This window comes from Gadus chalcogrammus, chromosome 6 (assembly GCF_026213295.1).
Source record: "Gadus chalcogrammus isolate NIFS_2021 chromosome 6, NIFS_Gcha_1.0, whole genome shotgun sequence".
Classification (NCBI taxonomy): domain Eukaryota; kingdom Metazoa; phylum Chordata; class Actinopteri; order Gadiformes; family Gadidae; genus Gadus; species Gadus chalcogrammus.
In genome coordinates this window covers 887,243-900,817 of record NC_079417.1, presented here as the reverse complement: position 1 = coordinate 900,817, position 13,575 = coordinate 887,243, and the positions used below count along the sequence as shown (strand labels likewise).

General features: G+C 45.9%; 1 long non-coding RNA gene across 13 annotated transcripts; it reads right to left on the bottom strand.

Annotated features, from left to right (window-relative positions):
- Positions 1–1,339: 1,339 nt before the first annotated feature.
- On the bottom strand, positions 1,340–11,156 carry LOC130384798 (uncharacterized). Of its 13 annotated transcripts, none has more exons than XR_008895931.1 (22): positions 9,184–9,325; positions 8,726–8,847; positions 8,508–8,588; positions 8,334–8,411; positions 8,181–8,222; positions 7,884–7,971; positions 7,507–7,665; positions 6,649–7,102; positions 6,475–6,553; positions 6,289–6,400; positions 5,977–6,064; positions 5,600–5,758; positions 5,034–5,197; positions 4,804–4,884; positions 4,630–4,707; positions 4,444–4,555; positions 3,189–3,351; positions 2,958–3,038; positions 2,783–2,861; positions 2,597–2,708; positions 2,108–2,251; positions 1,340–1,925 (listed from the first exon to the last, which is right to left on the bottom strand). It is a non-coding gene; the product is annotated as an uncharacterized LOC130384798 (long non-coding RNA). The 13 variants fall into 13 exon arrangements; XR_008895923.1 differs by adding an exon at positions 9,371–11,156 and having other exon boundaries at positions 1,347–1,925; positions 6,649–7,665; positions 9,184–9,285; XR_008895926.1 differs by having other exon boundaries at positions 1,349–1,925; positions 6,649–6,729; positions 6,879–7,665.
- Between the last annotated feature and the right edge of the window lie 2,419 nt (positions 11,157–13,575).

Genomic DNA, 13,575 nt, shown 5'->3' with positions numbered 1-13,575 from the left:
ACCGGCTCGATATAAATACAAGTAACTAAATGGGATTGTTACATTCATCATAGATCAGCCGACTAAAAAGAGACAGAGAAACCCAATGTCGGCGGAACAGAATAAGAGAAAAGGGAGACTGACCGACAGAGAGGCCAGACACGAGTAAACATTGGGCAAGCTTTTCAGGAATAGAGTGAACTGAAAGGAAAAGAAGTCTGCAAACTTTGCGAACTTTGTCTTCGTGGTGTTCTTGATGTTGATAGTCTCTGTACAAATGTGTTTGCTCAACCATTTTGTTGTGAGCCCTGTGTGTTTCATTTCCTTTGTTTCCATGGGTGTTTGCCGTTCGTCTGTCTCGTCCCCCAGATACAGGCTGAATCCCCGAATCCAGGTTCTTGTTTATTTAGATTATTACGTTGGCCAACACTCTTACACTGATTGTTCTGTTCAACCTAAAATAAAACAATTATAATCTAGGATATAAATTCTCCCCGTCAACTAAAAAAGGATGGATTTATGTTTATTGCAATACAAATACAGTTTTAACAATGTATAACCTTGTCCGCACTTCATCTACTTCGGATATGGCTCTGTCATGCCAAATTTGTACCGGCTGCCAAATTTGCCAGGCAACGGACAACTGATTACGTAAGGGTTGTCCGTTGCCGGGCAGGTTTCAAAAAAACATTCGCGCTCATGTTGCCAAAGACGAAATAACATAATACAGAAAACGGATCGCTAGATAACACTTGTTTTTACTTTATATTTGTATTGTATTTAATTGTTTAATTAAATTTACCAAGTAAACTGAGTGTTTAAAGCAGGTCAAGGACGAAATAGCACAATACAGATAACGGACTAGTGCGAATGAACGAGCTTGAAGGTTCGCGAATGTTCGGGAACCTTTCACGTCATTCGACGCGATCGTCCGTTGCCAGGCAACGGACAACGCGATCATCTGTTGCCAGGCAGGTTTGGAATGGATTACGTATGGATGACGCGCCCGGTACAAATTTGGCAGCCGGTACAAATTTGGCATGACAGCTCCACGCATTCGCCGGCTTCTTTGAAAACAAATGCACATGGCTAGCGTAGAAGTGCATGGGGAAGGGTCGTCAACGAGTTGTTACGACAGTGTTGTAAAATATCTACTACGAAGCTGTAGGGGGCGCTGTGTAGAGAAAGGTGCGTGCCAAACCAAGAAAACAGCGAAGAAATTCCCGATCTTGCATAGTGGGCCTTTAAATACATGAATAGGCTTGAATTAGTAGTAATATTGGGGTTTCCTATTTTTACAAAATGGATTATGTGAACATTGTTGAATAACAATCATGTATATCAATGTATTGCAGGAGTTTAGCTTGACATTAACCAAGTTAAAAGGACAAATAAATGAACCGCACCAAACATGTAGAAGTCAATGTGGGATTTTAATATTTAAACAAAAACACTTGACAGAAGTTTGATACAATTTTGTAAAGGGAAGCAGAGGAAAAGATTTTACCAAATGAATCTTTTCAAAATGTCACCACCATTCCGAAAGCAAGTCAAGAGGTTTGTGTAAAAGCAGTCCTCCCTGACCAGCTCTGTCCCTGACTCTAAACCCTGACTCTCAACCCTAACGCTAAACCCTCTGAGGGCAGGAAGACGCGCCTTCAGTATAAAAGGTTTAAACCACAGAGAAGGAAGAAAAGAGGAAGCAGTAGAGAGTAGTGAAGTAGTGAGGTTAGTGACAGATGTGAGGGAAAGGCGTGTGGAAGCACACGGTTACAAGTGGGGTCAAGAAGATCCCTCCCACTGGAGGTCATTGATCCATCAGCCTGGGACGAGGCTCAGGAGAACTGAGGAGACTGGACCAGCAGGATGTCAGGATCAGGGTGGGTTTAGCTCAGGTGTGTCTACCCCGACCAAACAGGATCAGGTGAGGTTCAGCTCAGGTGTGTCTGCCCGGACCAAACAAGGACATTGATTAGGTTCAATATTCCAAAGATGCAACATTATCTGAACCAAAGATAATTCATTAAGGAGCAGGCAGGCTTTAGCACGCCTTGCTCAAGGACACATCACTGTATTGAGGACTTGAACCCGGCACCATTGGTTTGAGAGTTGAACCCCCAACCCCTACCTAGGCCACTTTGTCCAGATAATGCAAACTTATGAGGAATCCTTGATGGTAGAGTCCTGCTGGTCCTCAGGATTTGCCTTCCAGATGTACGGCTTCTCCATCAGTCCTCCAGATTCCTGGTCTGGTTACAAACGTAATTCGTCTCTAATGTAAGGTAACAAACGAAGTAGTAGTTTGTCTCTAATATCAGGTAACAAACACGGTAGTAGTTTGTCTCTAATGTAAGGTAACAAACACCGCAGCAGTTGGGCTCTAATGCAAGGTAACAAACACAGGAGTAGTTTGTCTCCAATATCAGGTAACAAACACAGTAGTAGTTTGTCTCTAATGTAAGGTCACAAACACAGGAGTAGTTGGGCTCTAATGGCACGTAACAAAGTAGCAGCTGTAGTTTGTCTCGTAAACAAACACGATAGTATGCCGTAACTTGTACTGGACAAACTAATCCTGCGTTACAACAAGTCCACTTTTTTTTTTAGGCAAACTTACGAGGATCCTGGTTGGTGGAGTGATGTCGTCCTACAGAGTCTTGGCTCCTCCATCAGCTCTCCTCAGCCAGAGTCCTGGTCTGGAACAAACAGCGCGAGTCTGGCCCTAAAGTCTGGTAACAAACATATAGTTTGAGAGATTTTTAAGCCCTTTATTTCCCCTTTGTTTTGGTTCATACAAACTTACAATCCTTGTTGGTAGAGTGATGGTCATCCTCCAGATTCACGGCTCCCCTACCAGCTGGCCTCCGCTCCAGAAACACGTTCTAGTAAGAAAACACAGCGGTAGTTGGTTAACGCATGTCAAAGTAACAGCTCTATTTTGCCCTTTAGGTCAACCATGTAAGTAAATACAAACTTACGAAGAATCCTTGTTGGTCGATTCCTAGTTGTCCTCCAGCATCTCAGCTCCTCCATCTGCTCTCCTCAGACAGAGTCCTGGTCTGGAACAAACAGCAGAAGTCTTGCTTCAACATGTGGTAAAACAGATGTAGTCGTCTGGTATATTGTTACAAACGCCGGTGGTTTGTGGTAGAAGTATTCTACGAGAAGTGGCAGTGAGTTTGATGTCACAGAGTCAGGCTCCATCTAACCCACGACAGACATCCTCCACCAGGCAGGGCCGTCAGCACGGCTCCTCCACCAGGCAGGGCCGTCAGCACGGCTCCTCCACCAGGCAGGGCCGTCAGCCCGGCTCCTCCATCCGCTCTTTCAGCACGGCTCCACCATCAGCTCCTTCAGCCATGGATACCTGGTCTGGTTACAAACACAGAAGTTTAATACATATTTTTGTAAAGCAAAAAAAGAGGAAAACATTTTCCCAAATTAATCTTTTCAAAATGTCACCACCATTCAGAATGCAAGTGAAAAGGTTTATGTAAAACCAGCCCTCCCTGACCAGCTCTGTCCCTGACTCTAAACCTGACTCTCAACCCTAACGCTGAACCCTCTGAGGACAGGAAGACGCTCCTTCAGTGTAAAGGTTCAAGGAGACACTCCTTCAGAGTAAAGGTTCGAACCACGGAGAAGGAAGAAGAAGGAGAAGGAGTAGAGAGTAGTGAAGTAATGAGGTTAGTGACAGACGTGAGGGAAAGGCGTGTGGAAGCACACGGCTACATGTGGGGTCAAGAAGATCACTCCCACTGGAGGTCATTGATACATCAGCCTCAGACCGCCGAGCTCAGCATGTCTTCTGGAGGAAGAGGCTCAGATGAACTGAGGAGACGGGACCAGCAGGATGTCCGGATCAGGTGGGTTCAGCTCAGGTGCGTCTGCCCCCGACCAAACAGGATCAGGTGAGGTTCAGCTCATGGTGTCTGCCCGGACCAAACAAGGACATTGATTAGGTTCAATATTCAAAAGATGCAACATTATCTGAACCAAAGAGACGTCATTAAGGAGCAGGCAGGCTTTAGGGCGCCTTGCTCAAGGACGTATCACTGTATTCTGAGGACTTGAACCCGGCACCATTGGTTTGAGAGTTGAACCCCCAACCCCCTACCTAGTCCACTATATCCAGATAATGCAAACTTACGAGGAATCCTTGATGGTAGAGTCCTGATCGTCCTCAGGATTTGCCTTCCAGATGTACAGCTTCTCCGTCAGTCCTCCAGATTCCTGGTCTGGTTACAAACGTAATTTGTCTCTATTGTAAGGTCACAAACACAGTAGTAGTTGGTCTCTAATGTAAGGTCACAAACACAGGAGTAGTTGGGCTCTAATGGCGCGTAGCAAAGTAGCAGCTGTAGTTTGTCTGGTAAACAAACACGATAGTATGCCGTAATTTGTACTGGACAAACTAATCCTGCGTTACAACAAGTCCACTCTTTTTTTTTTAGGCAAACTTACGAGGATCCTGGTTGGTGGAGTGATGTCGTCCTACAGAGTCTTGGCTCCTCCATCAGCTCTCCTCAGCCAGAGTCCTGGTCTGGAACAAACAGCGCGAGTCTGGCCCTAAAGTCTGGTAACAAACATATAGTTTGAGAGATTTTTAAGCCCTTTATTTCCCCTTTGTTTTGGTTCATACAAACTTACAATCCTTGTTGGTAGAGTGATGGTCATCCTCCAGATTCACGGCTCCCTACCAGCTGGCCTCCGCTCCAGAAACACGTTCTAGTAAGAAAACACAGCGGTAGTTGGTTAACGCATGTCAAAGTAACAGCTCTATTTTGCCCTTTAGGTCAACCATGTAAGTAAATACAAACTTACGAAGAATCCTTGTTGGTCGATTCCTAGTTGTCCTCCAGCATCTCAGCTCCTCCATCTGCTCTCCTCAGACAGAGTCCTGGTCTGGAACAAACAGCAGAAGTCTTGCTTCAACATGTGGTAAAACAGTTGTAGTCGTCTGGTATATTGTTACAAACGCCGGTGGTTTGTGGTAGCAGTATTCTACGAGAAGTGGCAGTGAGTGTGATGTCACAGAGTCAGGCTCCATCTACCCCACGACAGACATCCTCCACCAGGCAGGGCCGTCAGCACGGCTCCTCCACCAGGCAGGGCCGTCAGCACGGCTCCTCCACCAGGCAGGGCCGTCAGCACGGCTCCTCCATCCGCTCTTTCAGCACGGCTCCACCATCAGCTCCTTCAGCCATGGATACCTGGTCTGGTTACAAACACAGAAGTTTAATACATATTTTTGTAAAGCAAAAAAAGAGGAAAACATTTTCCCAAATTAATCTTTTCAAAATGTCACCACCATTCAGAAAGCAAGTGAAAAGGTTTATGTAAAACCAGCCCTCCCTGACCAGCTCTGTCCCTGACTCTAAACCCTGACTCTCAACCCTAACGCTGAACCCTCGAGGACAGAAGACGCTCCTTCAGTGTAAAGGTTCAAGGAGACACTCCTTCAGAGTAAAGGTTCGAACCACGGAGAAGGAAGAAGAAGGAGAAGGAGTAGAGAGTAGTGAAGTAATGAGGTTAGTGACAGACGTGAGGGAAAGGCGTGTGGAAGCACACGGCTACATGTGGGGTCAAGAAGATCACTCCCACTGGAGGTCATTGATACATCAGCCTCAGACCGCCGAGCTCAGCATGTCTTCTGGAGGAAGAGGCTCAGATGAACTGAGGAGACGGGACCAGCAGGATGTCCGGATCAGGTGGGATCCGCTCAGGTGCGTCTGCCCGCCAACCAAACAGGATCAGGTGAGGTTCAGCTCATGTGTGTCTGCCCGGACCAAACAAGGACATTGATTAGGTTCAATATTCAAAAGATGCAACATTATCTGAACCAAAGAGACGTCATTAAGGAGCAGGCAGGCTTTAGGGCGCCTTGCTCAAGGACGTATCACTGTATTCTGAGGACTTGAACCCGGCACCATTGGTTTGAGAGTTGAACCCCCAACCCCCTACCTAGTCCACTATATCCAGATAATGCAAACTTACGAGGAATCCTTGATGGTAGAGTCCTGATCGTCCTCAGGATTTGCCTTCCAGATGTACAGCTTCTCCGTCAGTCCTCCAGATTCCTGGTCTGGTTACAAACGTAATTTGTCTCTATTGTAAGGTCACAAACACAGTAGTAGTTGGTCTCTAATGTAAGGTCACAAACACAGGAGTAGTTGGGCTCTAATGGCGCGTACAAAGTAGCAGCTGTAGTTTGTCTGGTAACAAACACGATAGTATGCCGTAATTGTACTGGACAAACTAATCCTGCGTTACAACAAGTCCACTCTTTTTTTTTTTAGGCAAACTTACGAGGATCCTGGTTGGTGGAGTGATGTCGTCCTACAGAGTCTTGGCTCCTCCATCAGCTCTCCTCAGCCAGAGTCCTGGTCTGGAACAAACAGCGCGAGTCTGGCCCTAAAGTCTGGTAACAAACATATAGTTTGAGAGATTTTTAAGCCCTTTATTTCCCCTTTGTTTTGGTTCATACAAACTTACAATCCTTGTTGGTAGAGTGATGGTCATCCTCCAGATTCACGGCTCCCCTACCAGCTGGCCTCCGCTCCAGAAACACGTTCTAGTAAGAAACACAGCGGTAGTTGGTTAACGCATGTCAAAGTAACAGCTCTATTTTGCCCTTTAGGTCAACCATGTAAGTAAATACAAACTTACGAAGAATCCTTGTTGGTCGATTCCTAGTTGTCCTCCAGCATCTCAGCTCCTCCATCTGCTCTCCTCAGACAGAGTCCTGGTCTGGAACAAACAGCAGAAGTCTTGCTTCAACATGTGGTAAAACAGATGTAGTCGTCTGGTATATTGTTACAAACGCCGGTGGTTTGTGGTAGCAGTATTCTACGAGAAGTGGCAGTGAGTGTGATGTCACAGAGTCAGGCTCCATCTACCCCACGACAGACATCCTCCACCAGGCAGGGCCGTCAGCACGGCTCCTCCACCAGGCAGGGCCGTCAGCACGGCTCCTCCACCAGGCAGGGCCGTCAGCACGGCTCCTCCACCAGGCAGGGCCGTCAGCACGGCTCCTCCACCAGGCAGGGCCGTCAGCACGGCTCCTCCATCCGCTCTTTCAGCACGGCTCCACCATCAGCTCCTTCAGCCATGGATACCTGGTCTGGTTACAAACACAGAAGTTTAATACATATTTTTGTAAAGCAAAAAAAGAGGAAAACATTTTCCCAAATTAATCTTTTCAAAATGTCACCACCATTCAGAAAGCAAGTGAAAAGGTTTATGTAAAACCAGCCCTCCCTGACCAGCTCTGTCCCTGACTCTAAACCCTGACTCTCAACCCTAACGCTGAACCCTCTGAGGACAGGAAGACGCTCCTTCAGTGTAAAGGTTCAAGGAGATTCTCCTTCAGAGTAAAGGTTCGAACCACGGAGAAGGAAGAAGAAGGAGAAGGAGTAGAGAGTAGTGAAGTAATGAGGTTAGTGACAGACGTGAGGGAAAGGCGTGTGGAAGCACACGGCTACATGTGGGGTCAAGAAGATCACTCCCACTGGAGGTCATTGATACATCAGCCTCAGACCGCCGAGCTCAGCATGTCTTCTGGAGGAAGAGGCTCAGATGAACTGAGGAGACGGGACCAGCAGGATGTCCGGATCAGGTGGGGTTCAGCTCAGGTGCGTCTGCCCCCGACCAAACAGGATCAGGTGAGGTTCAGCTCATGCGTGTCTGCCCGGACAAAACAAGGACATTGATTAGGTTCAATATTCAAAAGATGCAACATTATCTGAACCAAAGAGACGTCATTAAGGAGCAGGCAGGCTTTAGGGCGCCTTGCTCAAGGACGTATCACTGTATTCTGAGGACTTGAACCCGGCACCATTGGTTTGAGAGTTGAACCCCCAACCCCCTACCTAGTCCACTATATCCAGATAATGCAAACTTACGAGGAATCCTTGATGGTAGAGTCCTGATCGTCCTCAGGATTTGCCTTCCAGATGTACAGCTTCTCCGTCAGTCCTCCAGATTCCTGGTCTGGTTACAAACGTAATTTGTCTCTATTGTAAGGTCACAAACACAGTAGTAGTTGGTCTCTAATGTAAGGTCACAAACACAGGAGTAGTTGGGATCTAATGGCGCGTTACAAAGTAGCAGCTGTAGTTTGTCTGGTAACCAACCACAGTACTAGTACGCCTTAACTTCTACTGGACAAACTAATCCTGCATTAAGTCCACTCTGCTTACTTTATGGCTCCTCCATCAGCTCTCCTCAGCCAGAGTCCTGGTCTGAAACAAAAAGCGCAAGTCTGGTCCCAATGTCTGGTAACAAACTTGTAGTTTGTCTTAATTTTAAGCCCTTTATTTCCACTTTGTGGATACAGGTTAATACAAACTTACAATCTTTGTTGGTAGAGTGACGTCATCCTCCAGATTCACGGCTCCCCCATCAGCTCGCCTCCGCTCCAGAAACACGTTCTAGTAAGAAAACACAGCGGTAGTTTGTTAACGCATGTCAAAGTAACAGCTCTATTTTGCCCTTTAGTTCAACCATGTAAGCAAATACAAACTTACGAGGAATCCTTGTTGGTTGATTCCTAGTTGTCCTCCAGCGTCTCAGCTCCTCCATCTGCTCTCCTCAGAAAGAGTCCTGGTCTGGAACAAAGAGCAGAAGTCTTGCTTCAATGTGTGGTAAAACGGATGTAGTCGTCTGGTATATTGGTACAAACGCCGGTGGTTTGTGGTAGCGGTATTCTACGAGAAGTGGCAGTGAGTGTGATGGTCACTTCTACCCCACGACAGACATCCTCCACCAGGCAGGGCCTCCGTCAGCTCCTCCACCAGGCAGGGCTTTCAGCATGGCTCCTCCACCAGGCAGGGCCTCCATCAGCTCCTTCAGCCATGGATTCCTGGTCTGGTTACAAACACACTTGGTCTCAGCAGTAAATCACCTTGGGGCGCAATACACCCCACCTCCTGCATCTGAGGTTCACTTGTAAAATGGAAGACTAATTTAAAACATATTTAAACACTTAAATTAGACAACGTCTGCAGATTTTTGCGTTCAGCAATTCATCCACTACGGTCATAGCAGCACCAGAAACAATAATGGCTCATATGACTCCTACACAAAACCGGTATGAATTAACTCAAATCACAGCTTGGCACAGATGTAAAGTCATAAGTTGATCAAAACCAGACCTAAACCTCTGAGGATTTTAGTGTTTCAGATGAGCTTGGTGATGGTTACCCTCTGGTCCGGTGCTGCAGGCCCCTGGTCTCCAGCCTCAGTCTCCGGTCCATCCTGGCACCACAAGCCTCCGGTCCCAAGCCTCTCAGCCTCACCTTTGAGCTACAGCAGGAGGTTTATATCAGCAAGTAACAGTGAAGTAACAATGAACACTAAGAGTATCAATATTAAATCAAATTTACTCAACTTGTCTTCCACCTTGAAATGATTTTCAGCCTTCACCAAAAATTGGGCCGCAAGTAGAACGCCGTTTTGTACGCAGCGAGAGTCCCGTCAACGTGGTTAAAAGTACGGCGCAACCATCGGAAATTAACATATTGTACGAAATTCGTGTCAGTGTTCTTATGGTTGTCAAGACTACAACTTTCTATGCTAACCATTGGGACTAAATCAAGTGACCGCACTCAGAACCTTCCACGGCGGGAAGCACAAACCGTCCGACTGGAATCCGAACATTCCAGCCGGAACCAACCAAAGAAAAAACGTAACCAGCGCCTCACCTTGAGCTGAACGGAGGAAGATCCTGAAGTCCAGCGATGGTCTTCATTAAAATACAGCCAACAGACTTACCTTGAGGGGATCTGTTTGTTGCTGTTGGTCATTAATACTATTCAGTGTAACATTACATTATTATGCACCCAGTGTGTACAAGTTATAATCACTCAAAACCATACGAAGAACCAAACTACCATGCACAACAACTTTAAACCTAAAATCCTGGAATCATTCAATGCAAAACCGTGTCTACATTTTACAATTATCTAGATTATTCAGGGTACAAACCAGAGAAAATCTAAACGTTGAGCTCACAGAGAGCCGACCATAGCCCTGCAACGTCACCCTGACCGCCTCATCACCAACAGCAAATCATGCCAGCCAGCCAACGCATGTACATTTCAAGTGAGCATCCGAGTGAAAGGACTGCCCATATTAAAAATAAGCCAAATTCCTGACTTTTCCAACCATCTTCATGGTTTAAAGATTTAGACTTGACATTCCATTACGTTCTAATCCCCTTAGTCTGCTCCCTCGTTACTTATAAAACACTACATCTCCATCCCAAGAGTGTTGCATCCTACTCATGGGGGTGTGGTCTGAGTGAGCAGAGATGCATGCTGGGATACAGTGCCGTCTGAAGTCTTCAGTTCTATAGAAACGCCCCTCAGGAGAAACCAAGTGTTTGTGAATCTGTCGTGACATCAGTTACATGAGCTGGAATATCCTTCAAGATGGCGCCAGGATTCTGAGAGGAGAAAGGCCAAGAGGAAGATGTGTGGGTTCTTCCTCTCAGCCAGTGGAACACACCAACGGTCTTCATCAGAGTACCATGGAACACTTTGAAACATTCTCCTCTTTACATCTTGAAGCCCCAGTGAAGGTTTCCTTACCTCCTCAGCTGAAGAGCACAACTTCAGCTCGAAGAGCGCACTAGATGGAGTTCCCGGATTGGTTCTGATTTAAGGGAACCAATTGTTCAGCTAGTCCTGTCCGAGACAATTAGAGTTCAGCCTGAGAAGACGTGCAACTGAGAGCAAGACAAGATCCACAGGGCTCTCCATCAATCCAGGCTGGTAGGAAGAGCCGTCTCATTACAGGTCTGAAGGTCATCTTGAATATCCATTTAGGTCCCTTTCCAACGTCACACTCTCCTTGTGGAATTCCTTTTGGTGTCCATCCTCCATTGATCCTGATTGGTGTAGTCCTAGTTTGAAGTCACTGATCTGAACACGCCGCTTGCATCCTTTTACCCTTGATTTGGATACTCTCCTTCCTGCCCAGTGTGTTGGATCTCGCTCCGGAGCATCGCTCAGGGCTCTTCATGTCTACTGGAGGCCCTTAAGTAAACGTGTGGCCGTCCATCAGGTATGATTTATTTGCCCACTCCAATATCCCAAGCCAATCACACAGACCCCCGTATGAACATTATCACTGTCAAAGCAAGTCGGACACACACACACACACACACACAGAACCCAGGACAGGCACGTAGAACCCCATACCAGGTGTGAGTGGGAGACACACACACCCACACAGTAGAACCCTAGCGATGAAAAAATCCATCTCATGTCAAACCCAAACACACACACAACACTGATCCATAAAAGGCCAAACAATCATGCAGGGTAAAAACCTCATGCCAAATAACGTTCCATCATCCAACCCCAGCTCTCCTGCCAGGGCACCCAGAACAGAACAACCAATGTCTCCAGAGAAGTTAATTGTGTGCAACATTTTTCAGTGGCGTCCCACATTGGTGATAGATTATGCTTGGCGTCTCCAAAATGTGTCCCAGGTTGATTCAACGTTTCTGAAGTCATTTCTTTGTAGTCCAGTGGTTTCCTGAATGAGGGGCCTTCACAGATGCAAACAGTGCAGCTTTAATCAGCCTGAGGACAGGAAGGAAGTCATCTCTTCAGAAGACCACTCAGTGGAGGGGGTTGGCTCTTGAGGAGCAGGATCCATATGGGGATGGCCCCAAATAAGACCTTCTTGGAAATTAAACTTTTCATGAGGACTCACGATGCATGGAGGGGACTGTTGAATGTGTTCCATGGTTCTCTCTGTCAGACTGAAGTTGTGTTTCAGCTGTTGAGATGAGGAGCCCCCTCATCTCCCCCTGGCGTTTCTCCTTCTGAATCCCGTCTCCATCTTAAAGAACATTCCAGTCCATGTAACTGACGTCACGACGGTTTCTGAAACACTTGGTTTCCCCTGAGGGGGCGTGCCTACAGACCTGTAGAATTCAGACAGCTCTGTATCCCAGTATGCACCTCCGCTCACTCAGACCACACCCTCATCAGTAAAGCAACACTCGTGTGTTGAAGATGCAGAGCTCAGGAAAGTAGCTGGAAAGAAGACTTAAGACATCAGAACCCAACCAATTACTCCAGCTTACAACAATAACTTGGATCTCGTAACCATTTTAAAAAAAACATTAAAACCAACATAAACCAAACACCTAAGAAACCAATGAACCAATAAAACATCCTTACTACTCAGATCAACCTTTAGCCAACGGGTTAACTCACCAGGAAGCAAAAATACATCAATGTGCCCAAGAGTAATGAGAAATTAATGACTTACAGTTTGCAGTTCATCTTCATGGTTAAGTTGGGATACTCACAGAACTTCAGTTAAATATCCATGATAGACCTTTGAAGGAAGGAACAGTTTACTCAAGGTCCAAATTTCAAATGAGTTAAACCACTACAATCCCCTTCACACATTATCAGTGATTTATATTCAACATACACATCACATCAGTTGTGCTTTTTTAATTAAAGGGATGAGTCGGATTTGACTGATTTAGATTCATACTTCAAAACGAAAAAAATCTTTATTCAATTCACCTTACTGTGTGCGCGAGTGAGTGTGTTTGTGTGAGTGAGTGAGGAGGAAGCTTTCATCAAAGAGACCAGAGAGACTAATTCACTGGTTATAGGGGACCTTTCATACCACCAGGTGTGAGTTTGATTAGCCATTACAAGCAGGTTTGAAAATGTGCAGCATTGTGACATCACTAGTGGGCGTGTCCTCCTAGATGTGTGCTGGATAGATCAGTCTACCAGCCTACCCAGTGGATGCTTTATTGCGCATTCAAACTTTTTCATAATGCTTTATCTAAATAAACGAAATACACGGTTTATTATAGCTACCTGACTCCTATGCTGTTTATCCCCAAACATCTAAAGTTCCAGTCAAGTTATTGCAGAGTAAAATAAATGCACATTAAACTCAATCACTGAATGCATTTAACCATAATTTACAACATAATGGCATAATCACCTCAGTAGATAGCATCACAGACAACCTCTTCTGGCAACAGCATACAGCAGACTTTCAGAAAGACAGCAGCTCACCCCTTTTATACCCCATGGCCCCTCCCACTAGACAGGCCCAATCAACAGGGGGATTATAATACTGTGGCATTTTGCAAATCAACCATGAATAAACTCATCAAAAATACAGCATGCGTGTTAAAGTTCATTTCATCTTGTAGATCAGTGATTTTCACAAGTGCATTTAGGCTAGTTGCTCATTAATGTCCAATGTCAATGTCCAGTGTACTCCTTTGACACAAGGAAAATTGGTTTGGCCCAAATTGGGCCAATCAGTGCCAGCAGGTGTTTCCTGACGCCATATTTAAAGCCCTCAGCCCCACCCTGACTCTTTTAGTCTGCAGTACAGAGCCATGATGAGAGGGAGAGATTGTTTGTGAGTGTTGCTTGAATAAATAGCTTGAATATACTGTATGCTTGAAGGTTTGCTGTTCATACACTATCCATCAATGTGCGCTATTGATAGGCAGTTAAACAGACAGGGACAGTGGTCAAACTGTCACATCACCTCCCTCCTCTCCAGGAACTGCAAGTTCAGGAAGGCGGGACAGGT